General features: G+C 44.0%; 1 long non-coding RNA gene across 1 annotated transcript in view; it reads left to right on the top strand.

Annotated features, from left to right (window-relative positions):
• The first annotated feature begins 12,049 nt into the window (after nucleotides 1–12,049).
• LOC119936104 overlaps nucleotides 12,050–16,285 on the top strand; it is a 64,294-nt gene continuing 60,058 nt past the window's right edge. Inside the window, exon 1 of the long non-coding RNA XR_005453643.1 lies at nucleotides 12,050–12,118. This is a non-coding gene — a long non-coding RNA (uncharacterized LOC119936104). The remainder of the gene's footprint in view (nucleotides 12,119–16,285) is intronic.

Genomic DNA, 16,285 nt, shown 5'->3' with positions numbered 1-16,285 from the left:
ATGAATTGATAAAGGCTTTTGACTTGAGGTTCCTAGAAAAGCAGTGTAGTCCAGTGGAAAGCACACAGGTCTATTAATCCCTTTTATTGAGCACTTTATGCGGAGCACTAGACGAGCACTTGGGAATGTCTCATGCAGTAGAGTTGATAGATGTGATCCCTGCCCCCAGTGAGCTTAGTCTACAAAGTAGACAAGCCTCAGACTAGGCTACAAACTAGGAAGTCAGAAGGTCTGAGTTGAGAAGCAGCGTGGCTCAATGGAAAGAGCCTGGAGTCAGAGGTCAGGGGTTCAAATCCCAGCTCTGCCGATTGTCAGCTGTGTGACTTCGGGCAAGTCACTTAACTTCTCTGTGCCTGTTACCTCATCTGTAAAATGGGGATTAATCAATCAATCAATCAATCGTATTTATTGAGCGCTTACTGTGTGCAGAGCACTGTACTAAGCGCTTGGGAAGTACAAGTTGGCAACATATAGAGACAGTCCCTACCCAACAGTGGGCTCACAGTCTAAAAGGGAGACAGAGAACAAAACCAAACATACTAACAAAATAAAATAAATAGAATAGATATGTACAAGTAAAGTAAATAGAGTAATAAATATGTACAAACATATACATATATACAGGTGCTGTGGGGAAGGGAAGGAGGTAAAATGGGGGGGATGGAGAGGGGGACGAGGGGGAGAGATTAAGACTGTGAGCCCCCTGTGGGACAACCTGATCACCTTGTAACCTCCCCAGCACTTAGAACAGTGCTTTGCACATAGTAAGTGCTTAATAAATGCCATTATTATTATAATCTCGACTCTACCACTTGCCTGCTGTGTGACCTTGGGCAAATCACTTCCCTGCCTCACGTTCCTCATTTATAAAATGATAATTAAATGCCTGTTTTCCCCTCACCCTCAGACAGTGAGCCCCATGTGGGACAGGAACTGTGTCCTATCTAATTATCTTCTACCTCAGTGCTTGGCACTTAACTGTTTAGTAGATACCATAATTATTATTATTACTTCTTTAATTCAGAAGGCTAAATGGAGAATTACCCACGGGGGTGGGACAAGAGCCAGTTTTCTCCAGGTGACTACAACCAAGTATTTTGTCACTTCTGCATCTTCTAAGAGGGCAAGATTGCAGCATATGGCGGATCCTGGGCTATCTGCTCTTCCCTTGAGCACTTCAGTGTTTGAAGAGGCACCTGTGGGGAGAGGAGGAGGAGAACTGAAGCAACTGCATCCGCGTGTGGCTAGAAGGGATGAGAAGGCATGGGAGAGCAAGCAAGGTTTAGTGTAATGAATATGGGCCTGAGATTTAGGAAACCTGGGTTCAAATCCTATCTCCGTTCCTGGCCAGCTCTTCTCCTTTGGACAAGTCATCATCTTCCCTGGAGCTCTGTTTTAATTATCTGTAAAGTAGGGAAAAGATACTCACTTTCTCCGCTTCTTAGCTTGCGAGTTTGCGTAGGACCGGGATTATGCCTGAGCTAATTGTTTTATATCTCTCCCAGCATTTAGCACAGGAGGTAGAGCTTAATAAATACCAGAATTATAATAAATACCAGAGAACACTTCCCTGCCCCCATTGTCCTCTTCTTGGTTGTGTCTTGGGCCTTTTCTCATCCCTTTATAGTGTCCGGCTCTGAGCATGACTTCACTCTGAACTTCTCTCATCCAGTTCCTCTCTCCGCATTCCACTGGCATAAGGATCATCATCAATCGTATTTATTGAGCGCTTACTATGTGCAGAGCACTGTACTAAGCACTTGGGAAGTACAAATTGACAACATATAGAGACAGTCCCTACCCAACAGTGGGCTCACAGTTCCTTAGCCTCCCAGATAGATCGCAGGGCAACCTCCTTTCACTACTAGTTACGGTATTTATTGAGCCCTTACTACTGAGGCTCCTCTGTCGTTCCTGATGGGAGACTAGACACTCCGGCACAGTGATTCATTCATTCAATTGTATTTATTGAGCGCTTACTGTGTTTCCAGAGCACTGTACTTAAGTGCTTGGGAAGTACAAGTCGGCAACATATAGACAACGGGCTCAACAGTCTAGAAGTGGGAGAGAGACAACAAAACAAAACATGTAGACAGGTGTGTCAGGTGCAATGTTCAGTACTAAGCACTGGGGCAAATAAAAGCCAAATAAATTCATACTTGGCCCCTGTACCACAAGGGTTTTACCATCTAGGAAGGGAAGGCTAGATGCTTGGAAAAGAGAAATACATAGTAGTCAACAAACCACCAACAATGGGACTATTTTAAATACAAGAACCAACAGTCCCCTTGGAGGGGACAGTCCTGTTGACTTGCCCTACACCCAGCACAGTCCTTGGTTCCAAAATTGCCAAAGTACCCACACTGTGTTGTTGTTGTTCTTTGTTTTTTACTAACAGTGTTTACCATGTGTCAAACACTGTTCTAAGCACTGGAGTAGATCCACATTAATTAGGTTGGACACAATCCCTGACCCACATGAGTGTCACATTCTAAGTAGGAGGGAGAACAGGAGCGCTGAGACACGGAGAAGTTAAATGATTTGCACACAACAAATTAGATTAGATTAGAGCCCAGGTCCTCCGATTTCCAAGCCTGTGCTCTTTCCACTAGGCCATGCTGCTTCTCAACTATTCCAACATTTCTAACATTTCAACTATTCTAACAACATTTCAACATTTCTAACTATTCCAACATTTCTAAAGGTTCCAAGTTTACAGATCCTAGCTTGCGCTGGTCTTTGGCTCCTGGGACTTAAGGAGGAGAAAAGGTAGGGGACGGAGAGTGTGCAATACCACTGGATGGGCAGGTAGAAAGAGGCTGCTCAGGATATGTGTGGTCCCTAAATTTGTTTTACGCAAGTCATTTATCCCTTCCATTGGCATACTTATTAAAGAGTTGATTCTGCTTTGCTTTCCTTAAATTCTGCTTTGCTTAAAAACACTTCACCTGTTATTTCACCCCTATAAGAAGTAAGTCTTGAGAAGCAAAGAGGCCTAGTGAAAAGAGCACTGGCCTGGGAATCAGAGGACCTTGGTTCCAATCAATCAATCAGCAAGTAGCACTTATTGAGTGTTTTCTGTGTGCAGAGCATTGTACTAAGCACTCGAATGAGTACAATAGAGTTGGTAAACACATTTCTTGCCCACAAGGAGTTTGCAGTCGAATCCTGACTCTCCCACTTGCTGTGGGACCTTGGGAAAGTCACTTAATTCTTCCGTCCTCGATTTCCTTATCTGCAAAATCGGGATTTAATACCTGTTCTCCCTCCTGCTTAGACTCTGAGCCCCAACTGGGGCAGGGACTCTGTCAGACCTGATTAACTTGTATCTATTCCAGGGCTTCGTACAGTGCTTGGCACATAATAAGTGCCTAACAAATGCTATAATAATTGTTATCATCTTCATTGGGTGGATGGCATCACTGAAGTATAGAGATTGAAAATGGATTATCCAAGATCACAAAACTATGGATCACATGTCACTGGATGCTTAATAACGTTAATAATAACTGGATGCTTAATAACGATGGTACTTTCATCAGCCTTGTTTTGTGATGGACTGAAAGAGCCCTATTTTCCCTGTAGTTCCTTGAAATTCCCTACCTTCCTTGTACTGCATATTGGCCCCAGTATGAGCCCAATTACTGTTTTGGATGACTAGGGGTGTGAACCTGCAGTGGTGCCCTGAAACTCCAGGAGAACATTCAAAGAAGAGCAAGATTGGTGGTTATTCTGGAGGGAAAGAGCCGGGGCTTCTGTGTCAGGAAGGGGAAAATGGTGCTTTTCTTTGGCTGAGTCTGTTTTTGGTGAAAGGTGAGGAAAGACTCCCTGAAACCTAGCTCTGTGGGAGTATGAGATAATTCAAACTGGAGTTTACACCCTCAGAGCATTAAGTATAGAAGGAAAGGGCTACCTTTAAACATATCTTTAGAGACCCAATCTGCAGACTTTCTGGACCGCTTCTAGGGTTTTGCTAATTTGGGGCTTTCCGTTTAGATGTATTATAGTGAATGACGGCAGAAGAAAGAGGAATGAGTTTATTTATTTTTATGCTGCTGACCGTAATGACAAGAAATCGTTTCCACAGGTACTGCTTTTGTTGACCTTTTACTATGTGGAGATGTCAGGAAATTCCATTACTGTAGGTTCCTTCCAACTTTAATGCTTTAATAACATTGTAGCTGTTCACAAGGGAAATGATTATGTATTATAGCTTATACACTTAGACTGAGTGGGTTTGTGTGTGCGCACGTGTGTATGCATACCTATGGATGGATTTACATATATATATATATATATATATATATATATATATATATATATATATACACAAATGTTGTCCTAGGAAAGTTCTCAATTCAGTTAAAACAGTTTGGGATCATCTTTACTAAACTGCCTCCAGATGTGCCGAACAATATACTTTAAATCACACTTTCTTTGACAGGATTCAGTTTTAATTTGCAAAATGTGAGAATTATGAAAAAAAGGATCACTCTGGGAGAGCCTCTGTACACTTTTCTTCTCTACCCAAAAACTTTTTTCAACCATAAGTAGTCAAAAGCTGCTTCTGTTATTCTTTGGATTTCTCCATATGACACTCAGACCTCTTTATCTAGGCCAGAAGCAGAGAAGTCCCGGCTCCTTCTAGGCTGGCAGCCAGACTCCACAGCCTCTCTTTCCCAAGTTCAGCAAAGAAATAGATTAAAACTGACAATTACAGCAGGCCTGTCCCTGCTGCCTTTACATTTGTAGATAGGGTGTGCTTATTTATTCTGACTGTAGTGCAAAAAGATTTATGACCTTTAATTATAAACCCTGACACTGTTGTGTAACACGAACACCCTCATATTGATTTAAAAGGCAAGCTATCATTTTCACTTTCTGTTGTTAACTTTGGAGAAGATGTATAGTGACTAGTCTAGGCCATCTCTGGGTTGACTTTCCTTTCAGCCCAATTCTCCTTCCAGGGGATTGGAATTTTAATAGACAATTAGGATCAGGCTTTTTTAAACTATTTAAAATGAATTTTCTAAAGGAGCCTCTCATTTTCTGTTACTCTGCGGCTTTGAAAAGGTGTCGGTTGTTAGGTCTGGGATATTCTCACAGGGTCATACAGTGAAAAAGCACAGCACTCCTTTTGCAAGAATTGAAAACAGGTATGGAATTCATCTCAGATTTATTTAGGCTTTGAGATGGTGGAATATTCTTTCCGATTCAATCAGGAATATTCACTGAGCCCTTACTGAGGCCAGAGTACTAAGTGCTTGGGATAATTCAACAGAGAAAAGACCCGTGCAAGTTCTGTGTCTTCAAGGAGACGGAATTTCTCCCTAAAAAGAGGAGTCCCGATTGACTCAGTCAGCTCTCAGACAGAGGGGCACACAGAACTGGGGCACTAGAAGGTTCATAACACACCCAGTGGATCAGGGGGCCCCTTTTCACCTGCTGCAGAACAGTGCCCAGCGCTTAGAACATTGCTTGGCTCAAAGTAAGTGCTAAACAAATACCATAATTATTATTATTATCACCCGAGGAAGCAGAACTGTGGGCCCAGATGTCCTGGGGAAGCCACAGCTTTGGCCCTGGAGCAGGTACTGGGGCTCGGCCCAAGGTCATGGGACCCATAAAATTCATTTTTAGAACAAAAAGCATCATCTGGCCAGAATCCTGAAGTCCTGGATCCTCATCTCCTTTGCCATTCTCCACTCCTCAACTTACCTGGGTCCCACTCCCTCCCCATTCTTTATGTTGCATCACCGGATTTGCTCTTTCAATGTGTCAGGACTGAGCCACGGAAAAATGAAGTTCAGGTTTGCAGAATAAAGACTCCGCCTGCCCTCAGGGCTATTAAGCCTTTTAGCACATAATGAAATTTGGTACGTCACCACTGCAGGTCTCTTTTAAGCTTGAGCTCAACCGGCTTGGGTTGATTTTTGTCTGAAAAGCTTTCCCCTGTTGGAAAACACCACCAAGTCCGTTTGAGTTTTTTGGCCTTTATTTGCTTTTTCCTCAGAAATATTTATGTATCCAACATAAACGCTTTGAAAAAGGCCTTTGCCTAAATATTTTGATCGTTTCCATTTGGCAACTTTGATGACTTCCTGTGTTTTTGATTGGAGCTGAAAGGATCATACTTTAGGCTGAAAACTGCTAACACCTCTGGGTATCATTCACCTAGTCACACAAAAGCATCTTTATTTTTGCCTTGCATCAGCAAGGTGAGACCCACACAGACCTGCAATAGTATCTGTGCTTGCATGGGGATGGGAGAAGTTGGCTGGGCTTGTGACAAGTGGGATGCTCAAACTGTTTTTCCGATGATTTAGGTAGGTACATCAAAACCCAAAACAGACCCTGCCAAGGACTTTTCCATTCATTTTTCAAACTGTGTGTTCTTTTAAGGGAAATTTAACCTGCGTGTTTCTGATTCATTTACCCTTAACTCATCCAAATGGAGCTTCCTAAGAGCTCTTTGATGTTCAGGAAGCTTCCGAGCCTTTTAAAAGCCCCTTACATGTTTTTGCTCACAGAAAATGAAGACACATTTTGCTGAGGGTAAAAGAAGGCGGCCCTAAAGTTTCCAGTGTATTTTGAGACTCGGAGTCCACAAGGATTCAGAGATTCTTGATAGGGCAAAACATCTTTTTCCTTCTCCCTGTCCTGCTCCAAGGGCGAAATCGTACCGCCACTGTTTGAGGCCTGCGGAAATAACAGCTTCTGCAGTGCTGATTTGTTGCCAACTTGTACTTCCCAAGCGCTTAGTACAGTGCTCTGCACACAGTAAGCGCTCAATAAATACGATTGATTGATTGATTGCTGATGCAATGAAATGTTGTGCAGTAGCGGGGCTGGCCAAAATATTTGGAATTTGTCCTGTCACCTGAAAAGCCTGAGGGGGAATTTAGTAGGGTCCCATTTTGGGTCAGGGTGGCAGGCTTCCATAACCTCGGTGGCAGTTCAGCAGGAGGAAGGAGGAAGAGGAAATGTCTCCTCTTCATCACCAGCAGCAGTTGCTGTTGCTACTGGCACCATTGCTGCTGCCGCTGAACAGGCTACATGGGGCCATCCACGGAAGTCCCAGACCAAGTAGCCATTTCTGCCTGGGGAGAATAATGAACAGTTTTCACCTCTCCCAGTATGTACTGCTGAAATACACCCCTCCCAGCTGGACCGTTGTTTATGTTGCCAATTTGTACTTCCCAAGCGCTTAGTACAGTGCTCTGCACATAGTAAGCGCTCAATAAATACGATTGATGATGATGATGATGATGATGACCGTTCTACCTGGGAGTGAGTGCCAGGAAAGATGTCTGAGGAGTTGAACCACTTCTATTTTCATGACCCAAATGGCAGTCCCAGCTATGTCAGCACGCAGAAATGAATGGCCCAGTTGAAAAGACCAGTGGCTGACCACCTGCCAATACTATGAAGACCAATATGAATAATATTTGTTAAATGCTTATTATGTGGTAAGCACTGTCCTAAGTGCTGGGGTAGATATGAGTTAATCACATTGGACACACGGGGCTCATGGTATAAGTAGGAGGAAGGGCAGGCATTGAATCCCCATTTTACCATTGAGGAAACTGAGGAATAGAGAAGTTATTTGCCCAAGGTCACACAGCATCCATTTGGCTGCGCCAGTATTAGAACCCATGCCCTCTCACTCCCAGGCCCGGGCTGCTTCCACTAGGCCACTCTGCTTCCTTCACCGAGTTATAAGCTCCCTGAAGGCAGGTACCGGTTTCAGTCGGGCAGAGACGAAGACTCCTCTTCTTTATGGGCTGAGCCAAGCTGTGCTCCCACGGAGAAGCAGCGTGGCTCAGTGGAAAGAGCCCGGGCTTTGGCGTCAGAGGTCGTGGGTTCAAATCCCAGCTCCTCCAATTGCCAGCTTTGTGACTTTTGGCAAGTCACCTAACTTCTCTGGGCCTCAGTTACCTCAGCTGTAAAATGGGGATTAAGACTGGGAGCCCCCCGTGGGACAACCTGATTACCATGTAACCTCCCCAGGGCTTAGAACAGTGCTTTGCACATAGTAAGCGCTTAATAAATGCTATCATTATTATTATTATTATCTGCCACTGCTTCCTCCTTGTCTCCCTACCCGCCTCAGCCTGGCAGCGGGGTACATAAAGCACTGTCTAGTAGGGTAGGCCCTCAGCAACAGCACTGACTACATCCCACAACCCCTAGATAAATGGGAACACAAGGAGTTTCAGTGCTTGGAGTTCCTCAGTGTTATTACCACTTATTTGCTTTCCAGGGAAAAAATGGAGTTTCCCCAGAGCTGAGAGAGGGGCTCTCTCAGCTGCCCCTGCAAGTGCTAGTCACAAAGGAACGAGGGGGCCTGAGGCTCTGTCGGGGTCAAACTCCCATCCTTTCTCCCACCAGGCAATCAAGGGGAGTCCCGGGAAGTGTGGGCCCCCAGAATGGGGTAGGAAAAGCAAAACACGGGGAAAAGAATGTGGAAGGGAAAATAGATAAGGCAAATGAGAAGTGTAGACAGGAGAAAAAAAAAAGAAGAGAAAAATATATCTGAAAAAGTTTCCAGACCCCCCTCTTCTAATTATATAAGTTGTATTTATTGAACCCTTTAGTGCAATGCTCTGTACTAGGTTCTGGGGAAAATAAAACTCAAGCACAAAAGACAAAGGCCATTTAACTTACAAACAAGGATTTCTCTTAGAGAAGCAGCGTGGCTCAGTGGAAAGAGGCGGGCTTGGGAGTCAGAGGTCATGGATTCCAATCCCAGCTCCGCCACTTGTCGGCTGTGTGACCTTGAGCAAGTCACTTCACTTCTCCGTGCCTCAGTTACCTCATCTGTAAAATGGGGATTAAGACTGTGAGCGCCACGTGGGACAACCTAATTACCTTCCATCTCCCCCAGCACTTAGAACTGTGAGCCCCATATAGGACAGGGACTGTGTCCAATCTGATTGCTTGACATCTACCCCTGTGCATTAAACAGTGCTTGGTACATAGTAACTGCTTAACACATACCATCATTACTATTATTATTATTATTATTGTCTTAATTATCCAGTTACACAACCCTCCATGGCAATCTGTGCTAACTAGCCTGACCTTTGTGTGCATTTTTAAGGTGGGCCTTGATATGCTCTGTGAAATTTCTAATAATGAACTCCATAAGGCTAGGCCTCAGTTTAGCAAATTATGAAAACTTATACCTAAAGTATCCAGGTTTTCTTAAGCTCCAAGAAGGATTTCTCCTTTTCCTCTGGCTCCATGTCCCTTCCCCTTAGTTCCTCCCAATCCTCCCTCCCGCCCCCCTCTCTCTCCACCCTTCCCACTTCTCCCCTCTTCCTCCCCGTCCCTCATTCCAGGGGGCAGGACCAATACTGTTCCCCATTTTGGGGCAAGGGTTTTGAGAGAAAAAGAAAGGACAGAGACACATATGAGGCTAAGATTTGCACAAGAGAAATATTTCTGTATCTATGGCAAGACTGTATTTTGCGCAGTGCCATCAAGAAGGGAGTGGCACTCCCTGAGCAGAAACTTCGTAAAGACAAAAGAGAAAACTGTGCAAAGCACTATAAATATTGAAGTACACCACCGCAGGAGGGATGGCTTCTTTGTGTATCCAATGTGATCAGAACTATGAGTTCTGCATTAGCCTTTTCAATCAATATTGAGCTTTTACTATGTGCAGAGCACTGTACTAAGCGCTTGGTAAAATGCAATATACGGAGTTGGTAGACATGTTCTTTACCCACAATGAGATTATAGTTGAGACACACACCTCATAGGTGAACTTCAAGTCAGTGGCACCTTCTTTGAATTCGGAGGATAATAATAATAATATTATTATATTATTATAATATATTATAATATAATATAATATATAATATAATTATTATTATTGGTATTTGGTGTAAACACTTTCTATGTGCCAGGCACTATACTAAGTGCTGGGGCGGATACAAGCAAATCAGGTTGCACACAGTTCCTGTCTCACATGAGGCCCGAAGTCTCAATCCCCATTTTACAGAAGAGGTAACTGAGGTGCAGAGAATAGAGCACCGGCCTGGGAATCAGAAGGACCTGGGTTCTAATTCTGCCTCTGCCACTTGTCTGCTGTGTGACCTTGGACTTCTCTGGGCCTAGTTACCTCATCTGTAAAATGGGGATTAAGAATGTGAGCCCTGTATGGGACAGGGACTGTGTCCAACCTGATTGACTGATACCTACCCATAATAATAATAATCAATCAATCGTATTTATTGAGCGCTTACTGTGTGCAGAGCACTATACTAAGCGCTTGGGAAGTACAGGTTGGCAACATATAGAGATAGCCCCTACCCAACAGTGGGCTCACAGTCTAGAAGGGGGAGATAGAGAACAAAACCAAACATATTAACAAAATAAAATAAATAGAATTGATATGTACAAGTAAAATAAATAAATAGAGTAATAAATATGTACAAACATATATACAGGTTATATATATATTATATATAATAATGATAATAATGATGGTATTTGTTAAGTGCTTACTATGTGCAAAGCACTGTTCTAAACTCTGGGGGAGATAAAAAAAATAAATGATGGTATTTGTTAAGCACTTACTATGTGCCAAGCACTGTTCTAAGCACTGGGGGGGAATTCAAGGTGATCAGTTTGTCCCACGTGGGGCTCCCAGTCCTAATCCCCATTTCACAGTGAGGGAACTGAGGCACAGAGAAGTTATGTGACTTACCCAAAGTCACTCAGCTGACAAATGGCAGAGCCTGGATTAGAACCCATTGCCTCTGACTCCCAAGCCCGGGCTCTTTCCACTGAGCCACAATGACAAGGTGATCAGGTTGTCCCACGTGGGGCTCACCGTCTTAATCCCCATTTTACAGATGAGATAACTGAGGCCCAGAGAAGTGAAGTGACTTGCCCAAAGTCACACAGAGCCGGGATTGGAACCCACGACCTCTGACTTCCAAGCCCATGCTCTTTCCACTGAGCCACAATGACAAGGTGATCAGGTTGTCCCACGTGGGACTCACGGTCTTAATCCCCATTTTACAGATGAGATAACTGAGGCCCAGAGAAGTGAAGTGACTTGCCCAAAGTCACACGGAGCTGGGATTAGAACCCACGACCTCTGACTTCCAAGCCTGTGCTCTTTCCACTGAGCCACAATGACAAGGTGATCACGTTGTCCCACGTGGGGCTCACAGTCTCTTAATCCCCATTTTACAGATGAGATACCTGAGGCCCAGAGAAGTGAAGTGGCTTGCCCAAAGTCACACGGAGCCGGGATTAGAACCCACGACCCCTGACTTCCAAGCCCGGGCTCTTTCCACTGAGCCACGCTGCCCATGCGCATAGACAAGTGCTTGGCACATAGTAAGAGCTTAACAAGTACTATTATTATTATTATTCCGTGATTTACCCAGGGTCACCCAGCAGGCAGAGTGGGAGTAGAACCCAGGTCCTTCGGACTTCCAGGGCCGTGCTGTGCCCACTAGACCATTATACTTTATGGAACGGATTTTTGGACTGTGAGCCCACTGTTGGGTTGGTATATGTTGCCAACTTGGACTTCCCAAGCGCTTAGTCCAGTGCTCTGCACACAGTAAGTGCTCAATAAATTCATTCATTCAATCGTATTTATTGAGCGCTTACTGTGTGCAGAGCACTGGACTAAGCGCTTGGGATGTACAAATCGGCAACGTATAGAGACGGTCCCTACCCAACAACAGGCTCACAATCTAGAAGGGGGAAAGAGACAAACCAAGTAGACAAGTGTCAATACCATCAGAATAAATACGATTGTTGTTGTTGATTGTTAGGGACTGTCTCTCTATGTTGCCAACCTGGACTTCCCAAGCGCTTAGTCCAGTGCTCTGCACGCAGTAAGCGCGCCATAAATACGATTGATTGATTGATTGATTGATGATTCTCCGCCCCCCACGTGGCCGTGGCTGTTTGCACCAGGTGTTGGCAGGCCTTTGATGGGGCGGTCGGTCTCCGCCTCTTCCTCTGCCTTCCTCCCAACAGGCCGAAAGCCCGTGATTCCCGATTCCGGATCCAACGCCAGCCTGGGATTTCAAGCTGGACACCCGGGAGGACCGAGGGGCCGCTTGGCCCGCAGCCCCCTAAACGGGTGAGTGCCCCCCACCTCCGTAGTAACGGAGAAAACCGGATTTGGACGTGCTTTGCCCGCAGGAAAAATGGTCACCGCCCAGGAAATTTGAACATGAAAGGAAATGCTGCCCGGAGGCTCAATCTCAGGTTTTCCAGTAATCAACCAATCAATCAATCAATCAAGCGTATTTATTGAGCGCTTACTGTGTGCAGGGCGCTGGACTAAGCGCTTGGGAAGGCCACGTGGGCAACATAGAGAGACAGTCCCTACCCAACAGTGGGCTCACAGAGTGAAAGGGAGAACAAAACCAAACATACTAACAAAATAAAATAAATAGAATAGATATGTACAAGTAAAATAAATAAATAAATAGAGTAATAACTATGTACATATATACAGGTGCTGTGGAGAAGGGAAGGAGGAACAGGGAAGGGAATCAATCGTATTTATTGAGCGCTCACTGTGTGCAGAGCGCTGGACTAAGCGCTTGGGAAGGCCAAGTGGGCAACATAGAGAGACAGTCCCTACCCAACAGTGGGCTCACAGTCTGAAAGGGGGAGACGGAGAACAAAACCAGACTAACATAATAAAATAAATAGAATAGATATGTACAAGTAAAATGAATAGAGTAATAAATATGTACAAACATATATACATATATATACAGGTGCTGTGGGGAAGGGAAGGAGGAACAGGGAAGGGAATCAATCGTATTTATTGAGCACTTACTGTGTGCAGAGCCCTGGACTAAGCGCTTGGGAAGGCCAAGTTGGCAACATAGAGAGACAGTCCCTACCCAACAGTGGGCTCACAGTCTAAAAGGGGGAGACGGAGAACAAAACCAAACATACTGACAAAATAAAACAAATATAATAGATATGTACAAGTAAAATAAATAGAGTAATAACTACGTACAAACATATATACAGGTGCTGTGGGGAAGGGAAGGAGGAACAGGGAAGGGAATCAATCAATCAATCGTATTTATTGAGCGCTTACTGTGTGCAGAGCGCTGGACTAAGCGCTTGGGAAGGCCAAGTTGGCAATATAGAGAGACAGTCCCTACCCAACAGTGGGCTCACAGTCTAAAAGGGGGAGACGGAGAACAAAACCAAACAGACTAACAAAATAAAATAAATAGAATAGATATGTACAAGTAAAATAAATAAATAAATAGAGTAATAAATATGTGCAAACACATATACATATATACAGGTGCTGTGGGGAAGGGAAGGAGGACAGGGAAGGGAAGGAACAGTAAGTGTTAACTAGGTGCAAAAAGGGAGATAAGGCAAGTGCCCGCCGGTGGACTGGCGTCTGGTGAAAGGTCCGCGTGGGTCCGACTTATGCCCCTCACATTTTGGTCAGAAATGGGAACCAATAATAATAATGGCATTTGTTAAGCGCGTACTATGCACAGAGCACTGTTCTAAGCGCCCCGGGGGTTACAAGGTGATCAAGTTGTCCCACGTGGGGCTCACAGTCTTAACCCCCATTTTACAGATGAGGGAACTGAGGCTCAGAGAAGTTAAGTGACTTGCCCAAGGTCACACAGCAGACAGGCGGTGGAGTCGGCATTCGAACCCAGGACCTCTGACTCCAAAGCCCGTGCTCTTTCCACTGAGCCACGCTGCTCCTCCTATCGAACCGTGCCTTCTCTAGCCCTGGACAATGGGCAGATAAAATGCTTTAAAGCAGTCAAACAAAAACATCCCTTTATTGGAATTTCAAAGTCTCTGTTTTTGAGCCACTTGTACAGGTGTTATATGCCCCCACCTCCCATCAGACTTACCTCTTTTGAAGATTCTGTTTCTGCAATTTTGTGATTTTTTAGCAAATTCACGGTGGGAAACATCTGCAAATTTCCTTGTCTTAGAGGAGGCCTCCTCTGTCATTTGAAGTGAGGAACTCAGTGATAAATTCAAGGGAAAATTAGTTCTTTTGAGGAACCCATGAGCAGGGGGATGGCTTTGGGGGGCAATTGTGGTTTATGAATAGGGGAAGCAGTATGGTCTAGGGTGAAGAACACAGGTCTGGGAGTTAGAGGACCCGGGTTTTATCTAAGCTTGGGTCCACCTTGTTTTTGCTGAATTCCAGAGACAGAGATTGAAAATCGGCTGTGGGGAGAGCAAGGATTAAGGAGAGGACAGAAAGAGATGGGCAGAAAGTCTGCTATGTAGTCTTAAGTCATTTGACTTCTTTGTGCCTCCGTTTCCTCATCTATAAAATGGGGATTAAATAGTAAATGCCCTCCTTTCCCCTTAGACTGCGAGCCCCAATTGGAACAGGGACTATGTCAGATCTGATTATATTGGTTCTACCCCCAGTGCTTAGCGCAGTCTTGACCATAACAAATACCACAATTTTTATTATTGGTGAGGGGGATGAATAAAGTAAAATTAAAAAGATGGGCCTGAGGTGGGATTTTGTAAAATTAATTTCAATTCTATTGTCCTATGCCATTTTTAACAGTCCTCTTTAATCTGTCCCTTTAAACTGGCAAATGAGATCACCCTGGGAACTGAAAATAAATTATTCCTTCCTTTTTCTCTTGGGCTGGAATTTGTATTGGAAGTTTTTTGAATGTTTTGTTGCATAATTTGCTGTCAGCTTTTGTGGATTTTTATTTTATCTAATTGAAAGAGGATTGCTTGCTCTTCTCTCTCCAGTTTTAGAGGACAAACGAAAGAAGGTTTTCTACCTCTGCACCCTTCTAGACTGTAAAGTGCTTGTTGGGAAGGGAACATGTCTACCAACCTTTTATTCTCTTCCAGTCGCTTGTACAGTGCTCTGCATATAGTAAGAGCTCAGTAAATATCGATGATAATGATTTTAGTATTTCCAGATCAAACTGGAAAGTGTAGAAGAGGATGAAGTGTGATAAATGGAAAAAGAACCTTATTTGCTAACCAAGTTGAAGGCGAAATTATATTTGTGAAAGGGATTCAGTCTATCGGTGATATTTATTGAGGGCTTACTGTGTGCAGAGCACTGTACTAAGTGCTTGAGAGAATACAATAAAGAAGAGTTGGTGGACAGGTTCCCTGCCCACAATGAGCCTACAGTCCTGGTACATTCACTCAATTCTGTATCTCAGGGATTGTGTTCTTGTAGATCCCTGTGTTAGGGAAAATGCCATTTATAGAGCACAAGTGGGTTTGGTGCTGCACTTATTCACACAACTGTTTCTTCGGATATCTACATTAATGCTTTGTCAGTAGAATGTTACCTCATTCTGTCATCTTGTTCTATCCATAGCTTGTAGTGAAATATGCTTTCTGGCAGAATGGCATGTATTCAGTTTTCTGGCTATCAGTTTTACACAGCAGTTTAAAAACAGGCATTCCTGTCCTGTTCTATCTCTGAACTGCAATTTAAATATTCCTATAATTTTTTTAATAGCAGTACGCAGGCCCCTTCCCCCCACACTGATTTTCCAAGCTCTCACAACGCTCAAGTTTTGTGTTAAATGGCCTAAGGTCAGATGGTGTTGGTTAGATTTTATTTTACAAAGTTGTTGCTGGAGTCCATTGTTTTCCTGGCGAATATCAGTTTCAGGAAGGTGGTAAAAGGTCCCACCACTAATATATCTACTTAAGGATGCACTAGCTAGACATAAAAATCAGGTTGGAGGAAGTAAGGAATGGTTAGGTTTGAATTAGGATCACTGATGAGGATTGTTTCTTATTCGATTTGAACTAACACCGTTCTGTCACAATAGCCAGGCACTGAAGCAGAACAATTTGTCCGAAGTAGACAAGATAGCAAGGGCTGCCTTGCTGGAGGGGTATGTAAAAGAACCAAGGTGACTGGAGGTCATCAGTGGTAACCAGAAGAGAAAATTGAATTGAACAGACTGCTTCCATTTAGTGATATTCCTTTGGGATATTACTTACAAACCTGTGAGTCTGGTCCCAAGACTGCCCACAGTCTGTCCATTGGAGAGAGGCTGTGAAATAAGCTTGCATCCACCCATTCAATATTGAAAATAGTGGAATGCAGAATCCCCCCACTGATCTCTTTAAAAAAGATTATTTGGAACAGCTAGAGGCCATGAGGTAGCCAAAATGGTAGCCCCTCCATTGTTCTGATGCTCCTAGCCCCCAGGACAGCCTTGCCTCTTTTCCTTAGATGTTTTCTGCCCGGAGTCACATTCTGTTGTTTAGCATCACATGCAAAATAACC

Source organism: Tachyglossus aculeatus, chromosome 13 (genome assembly GCF_015852505.1).
Source record: "Tachyglossus aculeatus isolate mTacAcu1 chromosome 13, mTacAcu1.pri, whole genome shotgun sequence".
Lineage (NCBI taxonomy): Eukaryota > Metazoa > Chordata > Mammalia > Monotremata > Tachyglossidae > Tachyglossus > Tachyglossus aculeatus.
The sequence above is the reverse complement of the archived record's forward strand: the minus strand, read 5'-3'. Positions and strand labels throughout refer to the sequence as shown.